The sequence below is a fragment of the Condylura cristata genome, unplaced genomic scaffold (assembly GCF_000260355.1).
Source record: "Condylura cristata isolate star-nosed mole 26May11 unplaced genomic scaffold, ConCri1.0 scaffold00031, whole genome shotgun sequence".
Lineage (NCBI taxonomy): Eukaryota > Metazoa > Chordata > Mammalia > Eulipotyphla > Talpidae > Condylura > Condylura cristata.
In genome coordinates, this window is record NW_004567132.1 from 1747277 (window position 1) to 1769852 (window position 22576).

The window sequence follows — 22576 nt, forward strand, 5'->3', positions numbered from 1 at the left end:
CCCCAGCCCCGCCGCGGAGGTAGGTCGCGGACTGCAGCTGGCAGATGCCGACTCACCGGGGCCGCCTCCCCGGCGGGCTCCCGGGTGGCGACGGGAGGGCCGCGGGCCCCGCTGGAGGACGGTCTGCCCGGCGTCCGGGAGCGGCGTGGGGGTGGGGAGGCCTAGGGCCCGGACGAGGCGGCGCTGGGACTGGGGTTCGGGTGCCGGTGGCTCGCGGGCCGCGCGGGACTGACGGCCCCGGGCTCCGCAGTGGGCGCCGCAGCCCCACCGTGCGCACCGCGGCCGTCTGGCTCCATCTCGGGGCGCACGGCGCCAGTTCTCGCTCCGCGCCGCCTCCTCCCTTCCGCCGGGCGCTGCGGCCCCGGCGCTGGGGCGGTTGCGGAGTGGACAGCGGAGCGGGAGGAGGTTGTCTTTTCGGGTGCCTCCCTCGAGCCTCCGCTGGTGGGGAGCGGGGGCGGCAGTGACAGGCCGGGCTCCGCGCGTAACGGTTCGGGGGATGCGGCCAGGCGTGGTCCGGGCGCGCAGCTCTGCAGTAAGCAGTAGGCGGCGGCTGGGCGCCCCTGCTCCCCCGCCTGCCCTTCTGTGCGCTCGCCCCACCGTGGCGCCCCCCCCCCCGCCCCGCGCCCCGGGCGGTGCCCTCTCAATGGGCTGGGCGTGGGCCCTCGGGGCGCGGAGTCCCCGCTGCGTCCGCCCGTAGGCTCCTGCCACCGTATCCTCAACAGGTCTGTACCCGTGTGGGGACCCTCCGGGCCTGCCTTTGGGGTGCTGGACTTGAAACCCTACTTGATTCGCCCCTAGCACCAAGCCTGCACCCCCCTCCTTTTTCTTATTTATTTATTTATTTATTTTTGCGGGGGGAGCCTGCCCTTTGTTTTTTGTTTTGTGATAGGAAAGACGCCAAGTGCCTCATCCATGCGGGGGTGGGGGGGTGGCGGCAGTGTTGTGGGGCCATGCACAGAAATCGCACCCGTTATTTTCCCAGTCGAAAACCAGGCCGGATAATAAGTGAGGAGAGGGCGAATGTGGGGTGCGCCTGCAGGGTGAAGAGCGGACTCACTGGGGCTTACTGGGCGTGGATGCGCGTTTTTGGCAAGATGGATGGCTCGTGGGGCACTCGCCGTGATGCAGCACAATGCAGCAGCTCGCCGCCGCCCGGTGCTCGCCCGCGGGGCTTGGCACGGCCGCTCGGCCCCACCCAGGCCCGGCTGCCTTCAGCGGAGGCAGGGGCCGCTGCGACGTGTGCTGCTGCTTCTGCGTGTGGCGTCAGTCAGCTGGAGGCGAGATCTTCCCTGTCTGGGTGATTCCTCCCCCCAACCCCCACCACACACACACACACTCCCACTCCCTGCCTCTGGGGCTGAGTTCGGATGAGGGACCCCTGTAGTGCTAATGCGGACTGAGGAGGCTGTTTTGCGGCTGCAGAGGCGAAATCTGAGCTCTGAGTCTGAGCAGTGGGGAGGGGCGCTTGCAGGACGAGGCCCAGGGGTGCGCGGCTGCAGTGGTGCAGTCAGTGAGGGGAGTCTGGGCGTCTTCCTGTAGATCATCTGTGATCTGTAACCACAACCCTTCTACCCACCATTCTCTTTACATGTGAAAAGTTGATGTTTATAAACGGAGCTTGCTTTATGGTCAGTACAGAAAATAGAATTTTTTCTCTGGGAAACCATTAGTTGAAATGAAACCATCGGTATATTTTAGTTCTTACGACCTCGAGATGCTTAGGAAAATTAGCATTCAGTAGGTTGTTTCAATGGGAACTTAGGCATTTTGTGGTGGATAATGAGTGATTCCTTTAGACTGTATTCGCTTTGTTTTCGTCCTTATTTATTTATTTGTAAATTAAGTACAATGGCATATTTGGAGAAGACTTTGCTCTCCATCAGTTAGGTAAACAGGGGTCACGATTGATGGTAAGTTGGTTACTGATAGCCTACTTAACCTCCAGTCAGGGCTGATGGTAGTGGGCAGTATCTGTGCTTCTTTATATGTGTTATAATTTTTGTATAGGTGATTTTCTTGTGGATGTGGGAGGGACTTGACAAGGGGACAGCACCAAGGCTTCTCTATGGCTGGTATCTGGTCAGAAGGAGGTGGCTCCCGATAGTCTCATCTGTTTAGTCTGGGCTGGTACACAGGCAATTTCTCTTCTAAATGCCACTTCTATAATTCATTTATTCAGTGTGGAATTGCAAATGGGATACGTTTCAAATATTACGACAGGCTCTTCTAGAAAGCACAAATGAAAAAGGGAATTTCAGTATGCTAACTGAAAGGGAAGGTCAGTTTTTCAAAGCAAAGACTTACCTGTTTTTATTTTTTGAGAATTCGAGTAATCCAAGTTCGTGCCATTTGATTTTTTGTGCCTGCAGAGTAGAAATGAATGTAATTGTGTGGTTTATATGCATTACTTCGTGTTTCTTCAGTAGAGTGCCATTAAAATACAAGACGTTTTGCATTTGTGGGCTTCACCTTTGTGCTGTGTATTAAATCATGTTGCACAAAGATATTTGGGAGTATTGTCCCCATGGATTATCCAGACATTTTGGGATTTACTATGTTGTAAGAAAACACCCTGTGTTGATGTCACAGAAGGTTTAGCTGTTCTGATTTACACACCATGTGCAAATTTCTATTAGGTGAAGGTTTTGTGACTCTCATCTCTGGAATTAATAAAACCTTCATCTGAAAATTAAATTTTTTGGATGGTGAAGAAACTGCTGTTATTTTTTTGTTCGTCTTCTGCAGTTCAGGCTTCCTGTGTGCAAAGAGGATCTCTTGGCAAGACTAGTAACAACTGTCAGTAATGTAGTAGGAGCAAGTGAGAAGAAGACCTTGCTTTCTACTTGTGACATATCCATTTCAGAGACTTGGCATTGTAGGGTTTCCTTGGAAGAGTTTATTTAAGTGGTTGTTTTGTTTTGCTGTGTAAAAGTATAACTTTACATGTGAAAGTACGGTTTTGAGATGGAAGGATTTTACTACTACTAAACAAACAGACATGATGAGTAGAAATTATTTGATGTGGTTTTTGTTGAAATAGTAAGGTTTTCATTTTAAGAGCATATTCTTAGAGAGCATTGTAGAACACTATATATGTATGTATATATACATTTTTACATGTAATGTAAAATAAATATATATGTATATGTATATATATTAAAGGAGTATGACATCATTACATGTAATATATATATGTATACACACACATATATATATTACATGTAATGATGTCATACTCCTTTAATTACTTTGGGCCCTGACCAAATCTGCATTGTAATTGTGCTTTAATTAATGTTCTATGGATTTCCTCATGGCAGTCCTGGTTTTTTCCTTTGAGATTATTGGGAATGTAAACGATTCTTTAAAAGGAAAGGGCTAATACCTCTGCTGGAAAAAACTACTTTGGTAGGTCTGTGGAGGTGAGTAAAACATCTTAGGAATTTGTCTTGTAAGTTTTCAGTATTTTCTTTTTCCCAGAGCACCTTTTCTTTGCAAAAGGCATAGGTTAGTACTCTTGATTTTTCCAGTAAGTTACCCTGTATCCCAAGTTTCTGTATTGTAGGAATAACACCAGTGTCTTTTACCTTGTTAAGTAAAGCTAAATTACTTAAATTACTTAGACCCATACTTCTATTTTTAAACATCTCTGGAGAAGATATTTTCATGAGGTTGTTTAGATCACCAGGGAGGAGTTTTTTTTAATGAATGTACATTCTTAGAGTCCCTAGCCCAAACCTATTCAATCAGAATTTACATTTTACCTAGACTCCTAAGTGTGTGTATTAAGTTGAGAAACTGCTTCTCCTTCAGGTAAGGGACCTCCATATCAAAAGGAATTCCTTCTTATGTTTTACTTTTGTCTTTTCCCCTTTGGATCACTAAGTGGCATTGAAGAATGATGCACTTCCTCATTCTATTATGTAATACAGAAATATATTGTATAGTCCTTTAGATGGAATGGTTCAGTTCATTGTTTTATTTAGATAAATTAGCTCTTAAGGTACTTTTCTAAAGCACCTCTAAAATGAAAAACAACCCCTAGAAGGAAATGTTGGCTTTGATGTAGCAGAGTTGGAGTTAAGGAAACTATATCCCTGAGCCCTGGCTCCTTCTACTTTTGTTGACATCTTATTCTGTTATTTTACCAATGTCCTGCCCTTCTGGTCCATTCAAAATAATGTACTTTATAAAAAGTACTTTCAGAATCACAAACCAGTGGACATTCAGGCAACCACCTCAGTTTAAGAGCCTCGTATCAGGGTCAGAGCCCCCACATGCTCCTCCATAATCCAGCCTGAAGCAACCACTCTTCGGAATTTTGCGCCTGCCATTCCCTTTCTGTTCTCTATGGTTTACCCTTAAAAATATTTTTCACTTGTATGTTTCTAAATGACATATGACTGATATTAAACTGTATATATTTTTCTGTGACTGGAGCTTTGACATTTACCATTATATTCTTGAGATTTGTTCTGTGTTGCTGTAGCAAATTCGTTTTCTCTGCTATAGAATATTCCAATGTAAATCATTCCTTCCTTCTACTGTAGGTGGAGGTTTGGATGATTCCAGTTTTTTAATGGTTACTATGAATGTTTCTTTTATGTGTCTTTTAGTACTATGTGGAAATATACACACATAAGTTCTCTAGGGAGTGAAATTTGCTGGGTCATAGGATATCTGTGTCATCAGCATATGTTGTTAAACTTCTTCCCAAATAACTATACTGGTTGTATTTCCACTAGTATGTGGATGTTATAATTGTGCTTCTTGTACTTCATTTGCCAGATTTTAAAATACACATTTGTTGTTTGTGAAATGTTGCCTCATTGTACTTTTTATTTGCAGTTTACCTAATAATTGATGTTAAGCGTCTATATTATTAGCCTTTTGGGCTACTTCTGTGAAGTCTCTGTTCAGTCTATTGTTTTTCTTTCACATTTTTTAAAAAATCAAATTTGTAGGGATTTTATTTGTAGATTGACTACTAATTCCTTGTGGATTTTATATGTTGCAAAAATTACCTCCCTGAGTGTGGGTATGTGTTCTAAAAAACTCTTTGTGGTTTCTTGATAAAAGCATTCCTGATTTCAGTAGTTATAAAAGTTTCTGCCCTTGTTATTGCAGAAAATTTTTCATTAAGTTAGACAGAGCTTGGGTTTTGGAGTAAAACAGACTTGGGCCCAAATCTTAGTACTATTGTATACTAGTCTGTGACCACAGGTAGGTTCTAATCTTGGGTTAGTTCTTTACTCTTGCAATCACTCAGTTTCCTCATCAAAGAAACTGAGATAATACTACTTCCTCAGACGCTGGTGAGACCCAGTGTGCAGTGTGGGGAGCACATGAGAGGTGGTTAGCAGGGAATAGCCCCCTTGGTTTCTCTTTGGAATGTCTAAGCCATAGGAATCACTGATCCTTTTTGGAAAGTTTTGCAAAAACTACCTTAACCGTGTGTGTGTCAAAAAAGTTGTTAAACTGCTTTTTATTTTAAAGGATGTTAACCAATGGAATCTGTTAACTCAGATGGACTATACAAGACCACTAAGACTGCTGTAAACCCTTTGTTCAGGTTCTTGAAGTAGTGCAATTACACTTTTTTATTTTGTTTTGTTTTTTATCAAGAATTATTTATTCTGCTGTCCTCATATTTCTTTGTAATATTGTTTCGATTCAGTAAATAATTATTGGACTTTCCCTTGCAAAGGTGTGAATTGGGTTAGGTTGATAGTAATATCGACTGGCTTAAAGTTGAATAAGAATTAATTCCTTAAACCAAGGCCTCTAAATACTCTACAGAATGTACTCTATGTCCACAGAAGATAAAAGACCTTTCTACTGACTGAGTGCATGACTTTGGCAAGCCATTAATGCTCTGATCTCAGGTCTAAATTTATAAAAACCAGAAACTTAGATGAAGTCATAGTGGGGATAAGACATGGCACATGGGCACCACTGTGCCCTCCCTCCCAGAGAAGTTGTTAAGGCTCTCTTTTTTTCCATGGAACTAACCTAAGATAGAGCCTCACTAATATTCCCATTATAGTGTTCTAGATAGACAGTAACTATCAGCTGATTACCTGACATTTAGGTCCTGCGGTCTCTAAAGTTTTATGATAAGGTTGGCGATAGTACTTTGTGAATGTGCAAAATAGAGTGGAACTGTGAGAATGTGGCAGCAAGGGGACAAAACAGGTGATTGTGTGGGTCCAGAGGTTAAAGGAGCAAGTTATGATGGTGGCCACGGCAAGAGAAGGGGGGTAGAGCTGAGAGGAGGGTTGTGAATCCTGTGCTGACTCTTTGTAGGATAGATGGATGGGAAGTAGACAAGGAACTGAGGAGAAAAAGGTTTCAAAGTCAGATGATGACAAAGAACATAAATGATGATGAGAGAAATGGACAAGTTAAGAGCAAGAGTGATACTTGGTTGGGAAAAGAATCAGTGGCTCCAAATATGTTGATTGTGAGATTCCAGCAGTCTTGAGAGAGCTCATGTTCAAAAGTTGAAGGAAGAAGACAGGGCTCATGTGTGGTCACTAGGAGGCATTGGATGCAAGGGCCCCAGAGATGCATGGCCTGGGTGTCCCTATGCTGACCACATGACCGTGGTCAAGTTTCTCTTTTTTGCTTCACTGGCTTCATCCATGAAATTGTGGTAATAACTAAGTGATAATCCACTGACCATCACAATACATTTTATTACCATCAATTGTGGGATTTTGACTTTGTCTCAATTTTATGCTTATTTGAAATAAGTAATTTAATTTATTCAGAAAAGACACACTCCAGTAAATAGTACCAGTCATTCATATAAATAATGTTAAAGTTCCGTGTAAATTAAACTTGTCCCTCTGTATCATGTCATAACAGGAAAGGCAAAACAGATTAATATTTATTTACTCTTTCCCCTGCATATGGAGAAAGGATAGGAACAGATAATTTACAAAAGAAATCAAGGAAGCCAATAACTGCATTAAATTGTTCAACCTCATCAGTATGTGAAACACAAAATAATTAGCTTATTTTTCTATTTAATTTGGTAGGTAGTACTCTCTGGGTGCTGTGAGCGGGGAGCTCTGCATCACCAGCTGGGAGAATATTTGGAGTTGGGGTTTACATAAAACAGAAACCTTGAATGTCTGTACCTTTTGGACTAAACTCCCACTTGCAGCTCTGCAATCTGAAGGAAGAATTAATGACAGGTTTTAAAATAAGGATCTTCTTAGCAATATAAATACTGAAAAAAGCATAACCAAATAAATTTTGGCACTGGCATAAGATAAAATTCCATATAGTCTTTAGAATAATGGTCTGAATATTGAAATAATGTTGGGAAAGTGCTAAAAGCATAATGTACAGTGGAAATCTTTGTAAAGCTGTGTAATATACTCTAACTTTAGTTTTTCTGTATTAAAGAAAGACTAGAAGTACATTATAATGTTAATGGTTTGCTTTGGATGATTGGTGGATGGGTGATTTCCTTTTTCATGAAAGGAAATTCCTATGAAGTAATGTTTCCCATTTTGAGTTATGTAATACTTCACAGATAGAGAACAGTACAGTAGATAATATAGACTACCATGAAGACTGTTATTTTTATTATCAAAAAAGCGGTAACATTAATTTCTTTTTTTTTTTTAAGATTAATTTATTTATGCTTACAGAACTGGGGTACAGGCCAGAGATGCGGAGGGTGAGAGGATTCACCAGAGACAGAGTGGGAAACAGAACAGGCAGATTCAGGAAGTACACTGCTGAGGGGAGCAGCGGGCAGGTCAGGAGAGGTCTGCCTCACCATGTGGTCACCTCCGGGGCAGGCGGGGATCGAACTCATGCGGAAGCGGCTTTAGATTCTCAGTGCTGTGCTTTAACCCGCTGCGCCACCAGGGAGGGCCCACATTAATTTCTTTAAGAGAAAATCTGGCCAGTTAATCATTATAAGGGAATAGTTTAAAATTCCAAATGATTGTCCTATCTGCCTGTCTGTGTAACACTTTTCTAACAGCGGTGGGACTGTGAGAAAGAAATAGAGCATTCAAATGTTGTGGAATCCTGAATTAACTCTTTTATGTTAACCTAGGTCAGCTAAATAAAGTGGGAAAGATCAGTAGTATTGATTATTTTCTTCCTCCACACTTGGGCAGAGAGAGGAGTGGTCTTCTGTGGCATACTTGTTCTCAGTTGCTCTAATTTTATAACCATTAGTCTATCATATTCTATTAGAATTGATCAGAAATGTAGATAAAATGCCAAGTGAAAAGTTAAAATGACTATAGATTTAGGTTACTTCCAATAAATGGTTTCTCAGCATTTAGGAATATTATAAGCCAAGAGTGGGAGGATATTTTAATTTTAATAACTTTTTTGTATGAAAGGAAATTCTTATATAATGTTATACATTACATACACCTACCTCTTATTCTCTCTGTCACATCAGTGCAAGAGATTTGTGTGTGTAGTTGAGTAATCACCATGAAAGGGACTCAAAGGGCTATTTTAAGAGGCAATATTTTGAAGGTGAAATCTCAGTAATGAGTCACATTGTCCTTAGCCATTGAGGAAATGTTTGGGAGGAAATAGTACTTTCTGTTTTGTGGTCCAAGACCCCAACTCTCTTGGTACATCTTTGTAGCTTATAAAAAGAATTCATTCCATGAGTTTGTAATTTTTTTGTCATTAACTTTAATGGTTTGATTGAAGAATATTGCTTTGAGATATGAAAATAACATGTTGCCATTTCAAGATTGCTTTAAAATTGACCGTTGTTTTATAGATGTCACAAGTGCACTCCTAGTTAACTCTAAACTGAAACACCTGAATGATTTTTAGAACCATGCCTTCTGTGTTCTAGAATCTTGAGTTCCCAGCTCTTTGCTAATCTTTAACATAGAGACTGGAAACCATCAGTTAGAAAAATCTGTACTAGAACATAGCTATAGCTTTTTACCCTCAAACTAGAATGCAATTTAAAAACACATAAATATAATCAAATATGCCATTCTTAGGTATATATATGTTCAGTGTTTAAATTGTGTACCTCTGTTTATGTTATGTGTTGAAAATAGTTATCTCTGGGCCATGGGATTGTGGAAGAGTTCTAATTGCATCGCTTCATAATTTCCAAAATTTTGGAAATAATTAACTAAACTCTTGTTCTTTATCAAAACCATCCTAATACTTAACCATAACAGATCTCATCCTAGCTGGGTTAAAATGGTATAATGGTCCGTCAGTTAAGTGTACTCTCTGTTCAGATTTTCTTACTACTAGAACTCACAAAGAGGTAATGAATACTGAACAAGTGAAGAAAAAACATTAAAAATTTGAAGGCTTTTCCATTTCTCAATTAAATGTGCATTTTGTTACATGCTTATCATTTCATTACTTCCAGAGTGTGGGAAAAGATGTAGAACACTGGGCCACAAGGGAGCCTGACAAAACCATCCTCCAGGAGATGGACTGCTAATGGCTACTGCCTTTGGCTCTGGATGAAGATTCTCATTTCCTTACCCTTTTGAGTTTCTGTTTCAAGGATAATTTTTGTCCTAGTATGTTTGACTCAACACCAAATCTAAATGTTCAGTGACTGTGCATTACTCTAGAATGTTCTTCATCAAATGTATGAGTTTTTGGGATGGGATAAAACATGTGCTTATTATCATGGTTTAAGACTTATCCTTTTTTTCTAACCCTTTATTTAAATGATAAGGAAAATCTAGGTTCTCTTCTAAAACAATGCTTATTTATTTTGTTCTGTGATGTTTAACCAGTTTCCATTGTGTTTTTTAACCAGTAGCAGGAGTACTTTTATAATGAAAACAATGGTCCTATAAAAGTTAAAACAGTAATTTTTAACTTGTTAGAATTCCTAAATGTTTGTGTGTGTCCTGATATTTACAACATGCATATTTTTTTCCACACTGAGTTATTTATGGAAGGGAATATTCTCTATATACCCTTATAAATATAAAAGTATAAATTAATATAAGATCATCCCAACAACTTTTTAAATTAGAAACATCTTTATTACCAAAATAAAAAAATCTCTGTAGCTTATAAGGAGAGTAAAAATGAACACCAACAAGAAAATTAAAATCTCTAGGTACTCAGGAATCTGCAGTTTACATTTTGGTATCAATCCTTTAAACCTTTTTCCTTCTGTACATATTTCTTATCTCACAAATAATTGTTAATTGCCAGATCTTAGACTAAATGTGTACATTTTTGACAGTTTAAATAATCACTTGATGTTTCTCACTCTCCTGGTTTATACATATAAGATGACAAACCAAAATTATTATCAATCATATTTAAAGCTATGGTATAAATATGCTGTCGGGTACCTTGAGCTATATTAGTGGTGGGCATGTTACTTTGAAAAAAAAAAAATGGTGACAAGACTCTAGATTTTACTTATTGTAGATTTGTCTTAAAACCTTTTGACAGTGGAAAAATACCAGAAATTGAGTTCTCATTAGATAGTGTGCTTTCTATTTTGTTTTGGAAGGAATTCCCATCAGAGAGGTGCCTTCATTCCCTGGAGAGGCATCTCCATGTGTTTCGGACAACATCTGATTTTACTTTTGTCTTCAGATTTCAGAGTTTTTGAAACAGCTACCCCTACAGGGTATTATAAATGGAATGGTTGTGTGGTTATTATATCTTGACTTTAAAGTTATACATTTTGCTAGACTGAGTTGGGTCGTAACTGTTTTAAGTGTACAACCAAACTCATCTTTTTAGGGTCTTAGTATTACTTAAATACTTTAAAATTCCTTCTTTGGATCTCAGATCTGTTTCAGAAGAAGTGCCAGTATATGTATTTGATTATGTAAGTCAGTTCTTTAAGACTTGGGACTTAAGAGTTGAAGGTGACCTGCTGACATGTTTTTGTTGTCTTAATTGTTGTGTTTGACCTCTTTCTGAAGAAGGTGCTAAATGACTTCTTCATGTGCTGAGGGTATGAGAAGAGGGGGAAGAAGGGTGAAAGTCTTTTGAAGCAGTTTCTGCTAGGTACTTTGTGACTGAGGAGAAGGAGCTAACATTGTTCTCATGTTTAAAGATGAAAGACCAGTGGTAACTCCTTGGACAATTCAAAGGGATACTCTTAGTTGGGCTGGGGGAGGGGTGGAGTTGGGTGAGGGCTGAAGCCCAGTGGCACTGCCTCAGTTTCTTCCCTGAATAAGGATTCTTCAGAAACACCCATCCTGACAGCATCATCTTTTGGGGGTGATGGAACCCCACTGAGGGAAGTGCTTGATATCATTGTGCCTGGGCTGTGTGAAGCCCACGTTAGGGGTGGAGGAGCCCTCCAGTTCACAACAGATGCTGCCCACAGCCCACGCATGCTGGCACCCTGGGCTCGTGGAGGGCAGGGGCTGAAATGCGCCTGTCCGGACCCCTCCAGTTGAGCACACCTGTCACTATTTTTGGAGACAAGTGGTGGTCAGTCAGGTGACTTCCCTGCGAGGGTCTGGGCCTTGTCAGGCGACGTTGACAGCGCTGTGCTGCCAGCTGTCCTTAAATGTCCATCTTCTTGGGGCAGAGTGGAGGGAGCGCTGCGGCCTGCCTGAGTGAGAGGCATTGTGTGCATTTTGAGCTGGAATAACTGGGCGCACACTTCTTGTGTGAGTCTTCCTTTTAAAGGTAGGTTTTTGTTGATTTCTTGACTTGTTTTAAAGTGAACACTCACTGCTAAAGGAATTTCTGAGTTTCCCTGACAGTCGGAATTTCTCACTTGGAAAGGCTTATTTTGCTTTTGAAGTTTGTGTTCCTCTTAAGATGTCTTAAGAACATCAGCTTTCTAGTTCTAAAACTCATTAGATTCATAAGGGGGAGAGTTTAAGTGGAAAGTGCACTAATTTATTGTCTTGTTCCTGAGGAAGACTGTTGTGGCTCAGATGAAATATATATGTGTGTGTGCGCGTGAGTCTGTGTATATATATATATGCACACACATCCCAACACACACACATATGTAATTTTACACATATATGTGTAATTTTTTTCCAGTGGTGAAGAATTTTTAATATATCTTTACATGAATATTTAATTTTTAATAATGTGTATTTCCATTTGTTTGTGAAGTAGAAAATACTGGGTCATACTTGGGAACCGTTTCTCAGTCTTCTCAACTTCAGATATTTCATGTAGAGCTGGCCTATCTCTGGAATGTTGTGCAGCTGTGCAGCGCATGAGGCTCAAATGTGCTAATTAAATATGTTTTTTAGCAAGAGTGGAATGTAGCAGCATGTGGTTAACCATTCGGTTTATTTTTGAAAAGGATTTTTTTTTTTTGCCAAATACTAACAACTAGAGAGTACAGTGATTTAAAGGATGCATGCATTGCTATGTTAAATTGTTCTTTTCATGGAGGTAATGGGGCTCATTAAATACTGACATTACACCCTGATCAGTATTCTGCTTCAAAATACAGGTGGTGGGGAATGTGCCTGCCATTAGCATCTGTAGTTCTTAAATTTGGTCTTTCTTCTCCCCCTGGTGTCAGTTCTCCTTTTTTATTTAGTGAGTCCTTGACCTTTCTGTGGGCAGTGAGGCACAGCAGTTTTTCTCTGATTTCAAGCAGTATTCTGATATTTGTTTAAGAGGCAGTTTGAGTTGGGTCAGACGTTCTAAGCTGCATCCATGCTGATGGTCTGAGTTTTATTTTTGTGAGGCAGAGTGACCTGATGGGAATAAATGGCAAGTTGGTTGTATAATGTGGCAACATCTTAGTTAGAATGTCTTTAGAGATCAGTGGGATGTGATTCCAGTAAGGCTGTGCATAAAAAGTTGGAATGTATTGGAGAACTGCCAAGAGATTGGGGGCAAGCTGTGTGATATGCACTAATGCAGCCTTGTCCTGCCTTAAAATAGCTGCAGTTTAACCAAGTATCTTGAAACTTGTCATTTCACTTGAGCAGAATCACTCATGTATTACCTAGAAATAGAGATAATCTCCTCTTTAGCAAGATTTATTTTTATTTTATTGCTCTAAAGCATTTAAAAATCTTGTGACTGTATGTGGGAAGATGCTTCTTTGTAGTATTTTGCATGGTTTTTCCTGGATTAATTTGTAATATACTATCCCAAACTTCACATTGAGGTTTTATTTTCCCACCCACCCCATTAACTGCAAAATATGCAGTCTTTGTGGTTTGAATAAAAATTAGGGTCCTGAAGAGTTTTTAAAAAATCTCTATATAGTGTGATAGCTATTTGGATGTGACTCACTGGTGTTTAAACACTAAAACCTTGTAGAAGCAGCATAAAAGGCATACATTGCTTTGCTTCATACTTGTATTTGGTTCATTGGTGTTTCATCTGTGATACTTGATGTTTGTCTGTGCTTAACTCCCTGTGATTTCAGTTTTTTAAAACATAGAAAGTCTTGGGGTTTTGTCTGTATGCTAAAAACAAAGAGTGGTGGTGGCCATTGGGGGTGGGGCGGTAGGGAGGGGGGAATCCTGTGCAGGTTAGAATGATGGGGACAAGATTAGCCCCTGCAGAGATGGGGGTGGCTCTTGGAATGGGGGCTGCCTGTGGGAGTAATCTAGACAGCCTATTAATTTGGGTGCTGTGAAGGTGAAGGTCTAAAAATTATGTGTTTATGGAAATAAGTAGAGGGAGGATTTCAGATATTAAATAGAATATGAAAATAATGAATGATTTTATTTGGAGGTGCTTAAATACAAACCAACTTCCCATTAAGAATTTCTTTAAGAAAAGATAATAGATATCTTAGTTACCCTGTAACTTAAAATCTATTAGAAATTTGCAATAATTAGACTAATAGCAATAATTCTACAACTTTTTAGAGCACCTCACACATGGCTTTCTTTTATATCACTATCTTCACATTTTTCTAAGTCCTTAATTTTACATAGCTGTTTTTGATATCTTACACGTATTTCCTCTTTGCATAGAAAAAAAAATTATTTCTGGGTCTATGTAAATGCCTTTTACAGAGATTATGGTTTATAATTATTAAACCTTTGGTCAGTAGAGTTGAGGATTTTTATAGCATTTTTTTTAAGAATAAGTAAAATATATTACATATTTTCATAGCATGAGAGAGTATTTTGTGGAAATGTGTGGCAGTACTAAGCTGCTTTAAATATGTTGGTCTTTCTTAAATGAAAGATAAATTCTGTATGGTATTGTTGACGTAGAAAAAATCTTTATTGACTTCTGCATTTTTTAGTATGTTTTTGCTTTTCCTTTCTTTCACATATTCCCTCTGATTTTAAAACAGATTCTTGAGTTAGCCAATTGAATTCAGAAGATATAAATTATGAGCCAGAGCCATTGTTGCCTTTTTACCTAGTACACCATTATTTGATGTGATCCTGGTAAAAACTGTCTTGAATAATTTTCATCTCAAGCACTGATGATTTTTGGAGTATGCATTCTTTTTTTTTTTCCTAAAGATTTATTTATTCATGTAGAATTGGGGTACAGGCCAGAGATGCGGAGGGTGAGAGGATTCACCAGAGATAGAGCGGGGAGCAGAACAGGCAGATCAATGAAGTACACTGCTGAGGAGAGCAACGGGTGGAGTCAGGAGAGGGTATCGAACTCATGCGAAGTGGCTTAAGCTTCTCAGTGCTGTGCTTTAACCCGCTGTGCCACCAGGGAGGGCCGGAGTATGCATTCTTTTATTTTGGCAAAAGAGTTCAATCTCATGCCAAAGATAGTAAGCAAAAGGTTAATTATTTGATTATCTCTTTTGGATTATTGTATGAATTAGAAAATCATTTATTTTAATTGTACATATGCATATTGGATATTATTTCTGCCTGCCTGTATTCTTATATTGGCACAAACTCATAAGAGTTTGGAATAATTAAGCTTAGCATTTAAGATATTCCAGACATAAAAATTTATAGAATTTGCTTGTATGTATTGGGGGATGCACAGACAGACTTAGGGTTTTAATTGGTTCTTTGTGCAGTATGATGACAGATGGAAGCATTACAGAAATCTGCTGCAAATGGCAGCAGAGTGGACAGGTGAGGACCACATGGAAGTCATACCAGTAGTAGGTGGAGTAATGAGTTGGTTTATGAAATGCTAGCTGTTTTAGATGTTTCAGCAGCTGTTGCCAGCTCAATGAAAATAAATTGAACTTGTTGAAATGATAAGAGTTTTACTGTCAAAATCTGCCTAGATAAAATAGTACTTCATGCCTGTGAAGATATCTATTCTAATATTAGTATAATAGAAAGAAATTATCATAGCCCAAATATAATTGAATTAGTTAAAAAGCATTGAAACTTAAAGGGAGGAATCTCAGGGAGGACAGTATAAGTAGTGGGGTATTAAGCTGTAGTATTAAGTGGGGCTGCCTAGATCTGAATCCTGACTGCATCATGTGCTCACTTTGTGACCCTAAGCAATTAACACTTCTCTTATTTTCCTTATCTGTAAGATGGGCATAATCATAAATCAGACCTTAGAGAGATATATTGTGAGGATTAAATATGTAAAGTATAAGTAGATGTAAGTGCTTAATCTCATGCTTAGAAAATATGTAACCAATATGATAATATTAATAAAAGTACTATTTTTGTGGTGTGAGGGGTTAAATCTAAGCACTATCAAGCTATTGGCAGCCACTGTAGAATGAGTTCAATTCCCTGCTGGGAGTTAACCCACAAAGCACTGCAGACTTCTCTTGTCTTGCCTGCTGCTCCCCTCAGCAGTATATTTCAATGTGTTTTAGATTAAACTGCTCTGTTCCCACTTTGGTGAATCCTCTCACCCCCCCCCCTCCCAACAAACACCCCCTTCTGGCCTATATCCCAGCTCTTATATACATAAATAAATAAAATAAATCTTTAAACAAAACCTGTTTTTGAAAACCTAGTAACATAGAAAAGGTTCTAATACAAGGAGAGGAAGCAGAACACAAAATTAGATAAGTGGTAAGATACCAACTGGTAGAAACACATAAAGGAAAAGAAAAAGAAATCCTCCAGATGTTAACTTTCAGGAGAAAGTGATAGGATTAGCTATGATTTTTAAAATTTGCCTTAGTGCTTTTCAGCGCTTGCCAGTGTCCTACAATAAGAAACTGTGCGACTTCCATAACTTAAAGAATGAACTTTATTTTGAAAAATGCATGTTATCTACTCCTTGTAAATAATGAGTACAATCATTATATGAATATCCTATTTATTTTTTTTCCATCTGGTTAAAGTTTGCCTCCTTTTATTACCATGTAATAAAACATCAAACTTAAAAAAATTCAAAATTCAATATTTAGGTTTTTTTTAACTAATTCAGATAAATGATATAGTGAAGACTATAGACACATGTATACGGTTGCCATTTATTAGTGATATGATTTTAGCATATTACTAACAGAGTTTTGTTTTTCTCATGTTAATGGAAGAGGTAGCCAACAATTATCTATTAACTAAAGGCCACAAACTGCTGTGACAAATGTTTTCAAAGTCTCTCTGTCTCACACCTACAGAGAATACTTCTCACTCCTGTTTCATGTCCTCCTCTAGATAGCATAGGGCTCTGACTTAAGGTTTCTTTACCTGGGAACTCTGGTGGTAAGTTATATGCCTACCCATTTATTTGTACTACCCATTTGTTCAGAAGAGACTGAATTGTGAGATCTTTAGAAATCTCTAACTAGCCTTAGATAACTGTGTCAGTGATATTCTAACTCACCATTTCCCTTCAAGTTCTTTGAAGCTTTAGTCTTCCATTCAACATTTTTTATTTAAAAGGAGAATCTGACCTAAGTAAAATGTAATAGGTTTCTCTAGTAAAGGACTTCTTAGACTCTTTATGAGCAATTAGGCATATTTGGGGATGGGGAGTGGAGGAGAGAATAATATATGCTATTTTCCTAACTACATGATCTTGGAATTTTTTTCATAGCCTCAGGCTGAAGGTTTTCTAGTATATATGATTTCTGCAAAATTATGTTAGAATTGTATTTTAACTCTTGTATGCATTGGGAAGAAACTTTATATTGTTAGAGAAGTTGATTAAAGAGTTTGGTTTCTGCTGTTACAAATCAAATTGCAGGCATTTTTTTTTTATTTAGTCTGTATTGGCCACATACTTGGGTTGAATCTATAGCTTTTCCTTTTAATTGTTTTTGTGTTCTGAATTTACTATTGAAAAGAGAAAGGTAAACAAACCATGACCATATATCCTAGTGGTTATGAAAGATTAAATTTGTTTGAACAGATGGCTCAAACACATACAATTTTTTATTGGCTTCAACATTTTTCTTGGTTCTCTGACATTTTTCTATTTCTCTGACAAATTTCCATGGCAAATTTTCCAGAAATTTTGACACTTCTGAAATTTTGATATGAAGCAAAGAGACAATTTTTGTGAAGAGGTATTATTTATCTACCAGAAGACTTGGATTTAAACGTAGTATTTGTTGCCAGGGATTTTATGCCTGCATATGTAACAAATCTCAAAATGGAAGTTTTCATTTAACTGTGGCTGTAACAGTCATGTAATAAAACTTTAAGTAAGAAGGAACTCTTGTTTCATAACTCCACGTGAGTAAAACTTTATAACGACTAACTCCCCAGACCTTTGAGTTTATGGCTTTTTTTTTTTTTTAAGTGAATACTTCACTTTGTATTAGAAATAGTGTGAAGCCCAGACTGATAATTTAGATTTAGTTTCCTTTTCTTTCTTTCATTTATTTATTTATTTATTTATTTTTGTCTTTTTCCTTTGTAAGTGGGAAGGTGTGAAGAGTGATGGCTTTTTTTTGTGACAAGAAACACACTTTAAAATATCAGGTAATTCAGTAGCCCCCTTACCTCACCCCTTTCTATTGCCATTATAATTAGCATCTGACCAGGAGTAAACTTGCTTTTTGAAGGTTACTTTAACGAATTTGAGGCAGAAAAATCCTTTAGAGTATGGTTCCCATTCTTTTCCATTTTGTTGATTTAGATTTAATATTCATAGTAGAATACTAAACATTCATGGGTTGTATCACATACGTAAAAAATGTATTTGTTACAAAACCTTTTCACATGGTGTGGGCCTGACAGGAGTCAGGTTTACTGTGTGAAGGAGTGTCACAAACATGAGAACCTCACTGTTCCCAGTGGAGCTGCTCCCAGGCTTGGTCCCAGGACCTTTGCCTGCCTCAGGCCAGGTCATCTGTGTGTTTGTTGGAGGACCTCAGAGGCTTGTGTTGGTTTCAATAGTGGTAGCCTTGATGGAGGTCTGTTTTGGAAAGAGGTTTGTTTATACCCTCACTTTAGGAGAACGTGATGGCTGGCCCCTTTCTGACCACACTTGTGATCCAACCAGCTATGAAGCCAGATGTGAAGAAGTTTTGAGGCAGAGCAGTGTTTTCATGTTACAGGATATAGTTTATGGTTAGATTGTAGAGAATACATAGAATTAGGAATTTCAAGTGAGGTGGGACACTGGATCTTCATACTTTGCCCAGTTATATGAAGAGAAACCAAGGCTCACAGAAATAGGTGAGTCACTCAGCCTCACACAAACGTGAAGAGAAATCACCATGTTTAGCCAGTGAAGGTTATTCTGAATCTTTTGCAGATATATGAGAACACTTACCTTTGTCACTATTTTCAGAGTGCTGAGCCTAGAAAGGCAGAATTCTTTACCTCTGCTTATTCAGACTACTTGTGAGGCATTTTAAAATATGAGGTGAGCCTGCAAGTTAATGCTTATGTTTGCTGTTAAACGAGCATTCACATTTTATTTGGAAACATATATTGAGAAAATAGTGTTTTGTTAAAGAAGAGAAATTTTTTTTTAAAACAAGAGAATTTTATTAATCATTGTAAGAGTGTCTTAAAAATAACAGGACTGATAAATAACAATTAAGAGAAAAAGAGCTCTAAAATAATACAGAAATCATGAATATATGGTACAGACATTAACCCTAGTTGCTGCGGAAGAGTACTATAAATGAGGAACAAATCTGGAATAGTTTCTTACTCTCTAGACCTTACCTGAGAGGAAGAAGTCTACTGGCTAGTGGTTTACTGAGTTGTTATACCAACAAAATTAGATTGGAATCTGGTTTCTGGAGAGCTGGGGGAATATCCCCAAACTGAGTTGAATTGGAAAAGTGATGGAGAAAAATGAATGAAATCAAAAGCTGGTTCACAGAAGAGGTCAAAAAGAAGAGAAATTTTAAAAAAAATTATTAGGAGAAGAAAAAAATCCCATTGTGTATGGAACTAAAAGTCAGCACGTACACCATTGCATTTGTCTTAATAAAAATAGCACTCTGTGCTGTGGCTGTCCCAGCCAGGCTGAAGGAAGGTGAAGGTCATTCCAAAATAGAAAAGGATCTAGATAAATATTACTTTGATAAGTTGAATATGTTTAAAAATTTTTAGACTTCTGATGTGGATATAGGCTTACTGAGGAATCTCTGTACTCACAGATTGGTGCTTTGTATTATCAGTGATTTAAAGAGTAAAGGACAGGTTTGAAAACTTGACTCCCCCTCTCCCTCCTCCCCACACTGATTTTGAACTACATTGGGAATCTAGGGCGTGATGGGTACAAGTGAAAAATTTAGGTCCCAGTGTCCTAATCCTGTTCCATGGAAGGTAAGCCTTTGGAAGGAGTGTCTTTCAGAAGATGGCTTCTTTTTCTGGACCCCTGAATAGTTTCTACTTTTCAGTGATTGTGGGTCTTTCAAAGGGACTGTATAACTTAGCATTGAAACGGGGTACTTTATGAGAGTAAAAGGAGGCACTTCTGATCATCGTACCAGGACAACGGGCATAAACTGGGACTGAGACAAACATGGTAATGTAGTTGCCTTAATTTGACCAAGTTACTTTATCTTTCTTTGTGTTTCACATTCTCCATGTGGTACATTGGGCATGATGACAGCACTCACTTTTTAGAGGTTTAGGACTAAGAGTGATAAAATATGGAAAGTGTTTAGGATGTTGTTTGACACGTAGCTATTCAGTAGAATAGTTATTTAAAAAATTACTATTTTTTTATCTTCATGTTCATTTGTATTTTCATGAACTTCTTCCTTTTATGGTACCCATTGAAACATAATTACTTATTATATTTGATGCTTTGCTCAGATAGATGTGTTGACAGTAAAATTTACTTTGGCAGCTACCCATATGTCCGAAATGTAGTAATTAACATTGTGGTCCAGAGAAGGGTGGGCATTGGGGCACTTGTTTAGCTGGTTGTGGCTAGTTAGTATGCATGGTTAAGAGCACATCTCTTTATAGCTGGCCCTGAGCTGCAGGAATGGTGAGTTAGTTTAGTGGGTGGACCCACCAAGACATTGTCTTTTGCTTCCTTCATATTGGATTTCCTAACATACAGACTTGTGGGATTAATAGATTAGGAAAATTGAAACAGAAACCAGAATGGAGAGACAGCCCATCTTTTTTATTATAAGTATGTCTCATGCAATATTGGGGAGGATATTTATACTAAAAATACATAGTTTAACTGAAATTTCGTTTCTTTTGAGCATCTGTATTTATTTGACAATCCAGTTAAATAAGACTTTTTACCTTATTCAGTATAACCCACATTCATATATATATATATATATAGAGAGAGAGAGAGAGAGAGAGAGACAGAGAGAGAGACAAAGAGAGAGAGAGAGAGAGAGAGAGAGAGAGAGAGAGAGAGAGTCCAGATCCCATTGTAAATATTGTGATGATTTTTTAAAAGTCCATGTTTTTCTGCCCTCTGTTGGAATTGACAATTGAGAAGTTGTGACTGAGTGGCTAGATGCCTCTGGGTAGAGCTAAGACTAAAATAAGAAAGAATTCATGGCTCTCCCTGGTGGCACAGCGGGTTAAAGCACAGCACTATGAAGCTATCCACAGCCACTGCAGCACAAGTTCCATCCCCAGCCAGGGAAGTGACCCACATGGTGTGGCAAACCTTCTGACCTGTCCGATGCTCTCCTCAGCAGTGTATTTCAGTAGATCCAACTGTTCTGTTCCCCATTCTGTCTCTGGTGAGTCCTTCTCACCCCTCCCCACTGCACCTCTGGCTTGTACCCCAGTTTTTGTATGCATAATTAAATAAATCTTAAAAGAAAAAAAGTAAAAAATTCATTCTGGTTTGCCACAGCAGCAGGAATTATTTTTGGTCTGTAGAGACTTCCTGGCTATCAGGTTGGGTGGAGTTGAGCCAGCTCTTTTCCTTAGAGGATAGTCCATCGGTTAAGGTGACTTATTGAAGCCCTTGGCCAACTTAGAGAATTCTTAGTTTCATGATCAAATTGCTTTAGTATTCATTTGGGGAGGGGAGTTAATTTTGGGTCAATTATATTTCACTTGTCAGTGTAAAGGGAACAACTTGTCATTAAGAGTGACCTTCAGATGCTCTTCCCATAAGTCTCTTCCTGTTTCTGATTTGCTGTTATGCTGCCTAGAAAATGCTGGTGAGTTTTTTACCTCCGCCTTGGAACTCTGTCATCCTTCAACCCAAAGGGCACTGCATGCCTTTGGGAAATGCTGATGGGAAGATTAGAGGCTGTGTATCAGTGTCAGTTTGCATTTTTTACTCTTGGAGTATGATTTCTCTGTTAATTGAGTCACAGAGAAAAAGCTTCACCAGGTTAATGATACACTTGGTGAAATTATTAATGGCAAATGAAGGTTGAGATTGTACCAGCTAGAAGATTGAGTTAACGCAAATGGATTTTGAGCCCATGCTTTTTTTTTTCTAGGATTTTATTTATTTATGCATACAGAACTGGGGTACACACCAGAGGTGTGGGGGCTGAGAGGATTCACCAGAGACAGAGTGGGGAACAGAACAGGTAGATGGACAAAGTACACTGCTGAAGGGAGCAGCTCGCGGGTCAGATGAGGTCTGCAGCGCCATGTGGATCACCTCCCAGGTGGCCACAGCCAGCTTCACAGTGCTGCACTCCAACCCGCTGGGTCACCAGGGAGGGCCCCCATACTGATTTTTAATTATTGCCATTTAAAAAGTTTAATGTACCTAATGAAAAGGCAGTTTTCACATTATCCTCTATACAGAAAAATGCACATTGGTAAGAGTTTACTATCAGGCACAGATAGTGTGTGGGTGGCTTAGTCAAGGGAGAAAAATCCAATTAGATCTGTTTGTTCAAAGTACCAGATTTGGAGCACTGTATTTTATTTTTAACTGGTGGCTTTTCAGAAAGTAAATTACTGATAATATAAAGAGTCCTGCTAGTCACTAGGCTTTGGATGCTGAAAGTTATTTTGTCCCCCACCTTTCTGTCTCCCTTTCTGAGCTGTCTGTTCTTACTGCTTCTGTTTGTTACTTTGGACATGGTTTTTGCTCTTCAGGCTATAACAAACTGGAGATTTGTCAGTGTCAGAGGGTTGATTTGCATGACAGGTGGAATATTTGACCTAATCGTTTTGCATGGCTTAGTGCTTGCAGGTGTCTGGTTGGATGAAGATTGACTATTAACTGTGGAAAGTTTCACATTTTAAAGCAGTGATCGCCATCTTGGCAGCAAGTGGCTTCACCTGAGGGGCCTTTAAAATGCACACTTAGTGGTGAACTTAATTGTGTTGATTTTATGCATGTGTTGATTTTA

The 22576-nt window shown here is 38.9% G+C and overlaps 1 protein-coding gene across 1 annotated transcript in view; it reads left to right on the forward strand.

Annotated features, from left to right (window-relative positions):
• SPTBN1 (spectrin, beta, non-erythrocytic 1) overlaps window positions 1-22576 on the forward strand; it is a 194427-nt gene continuing 171851 nt past the window's right edge. The window contains exon 1 of the mRNA XM_012731484.1: window positions 1-19. The gene's annotated coding sequence lies outside the window, so the exon portion shown is untranslated. The remainder of the gene's footprint in view (window positions 20-22576) is intronic.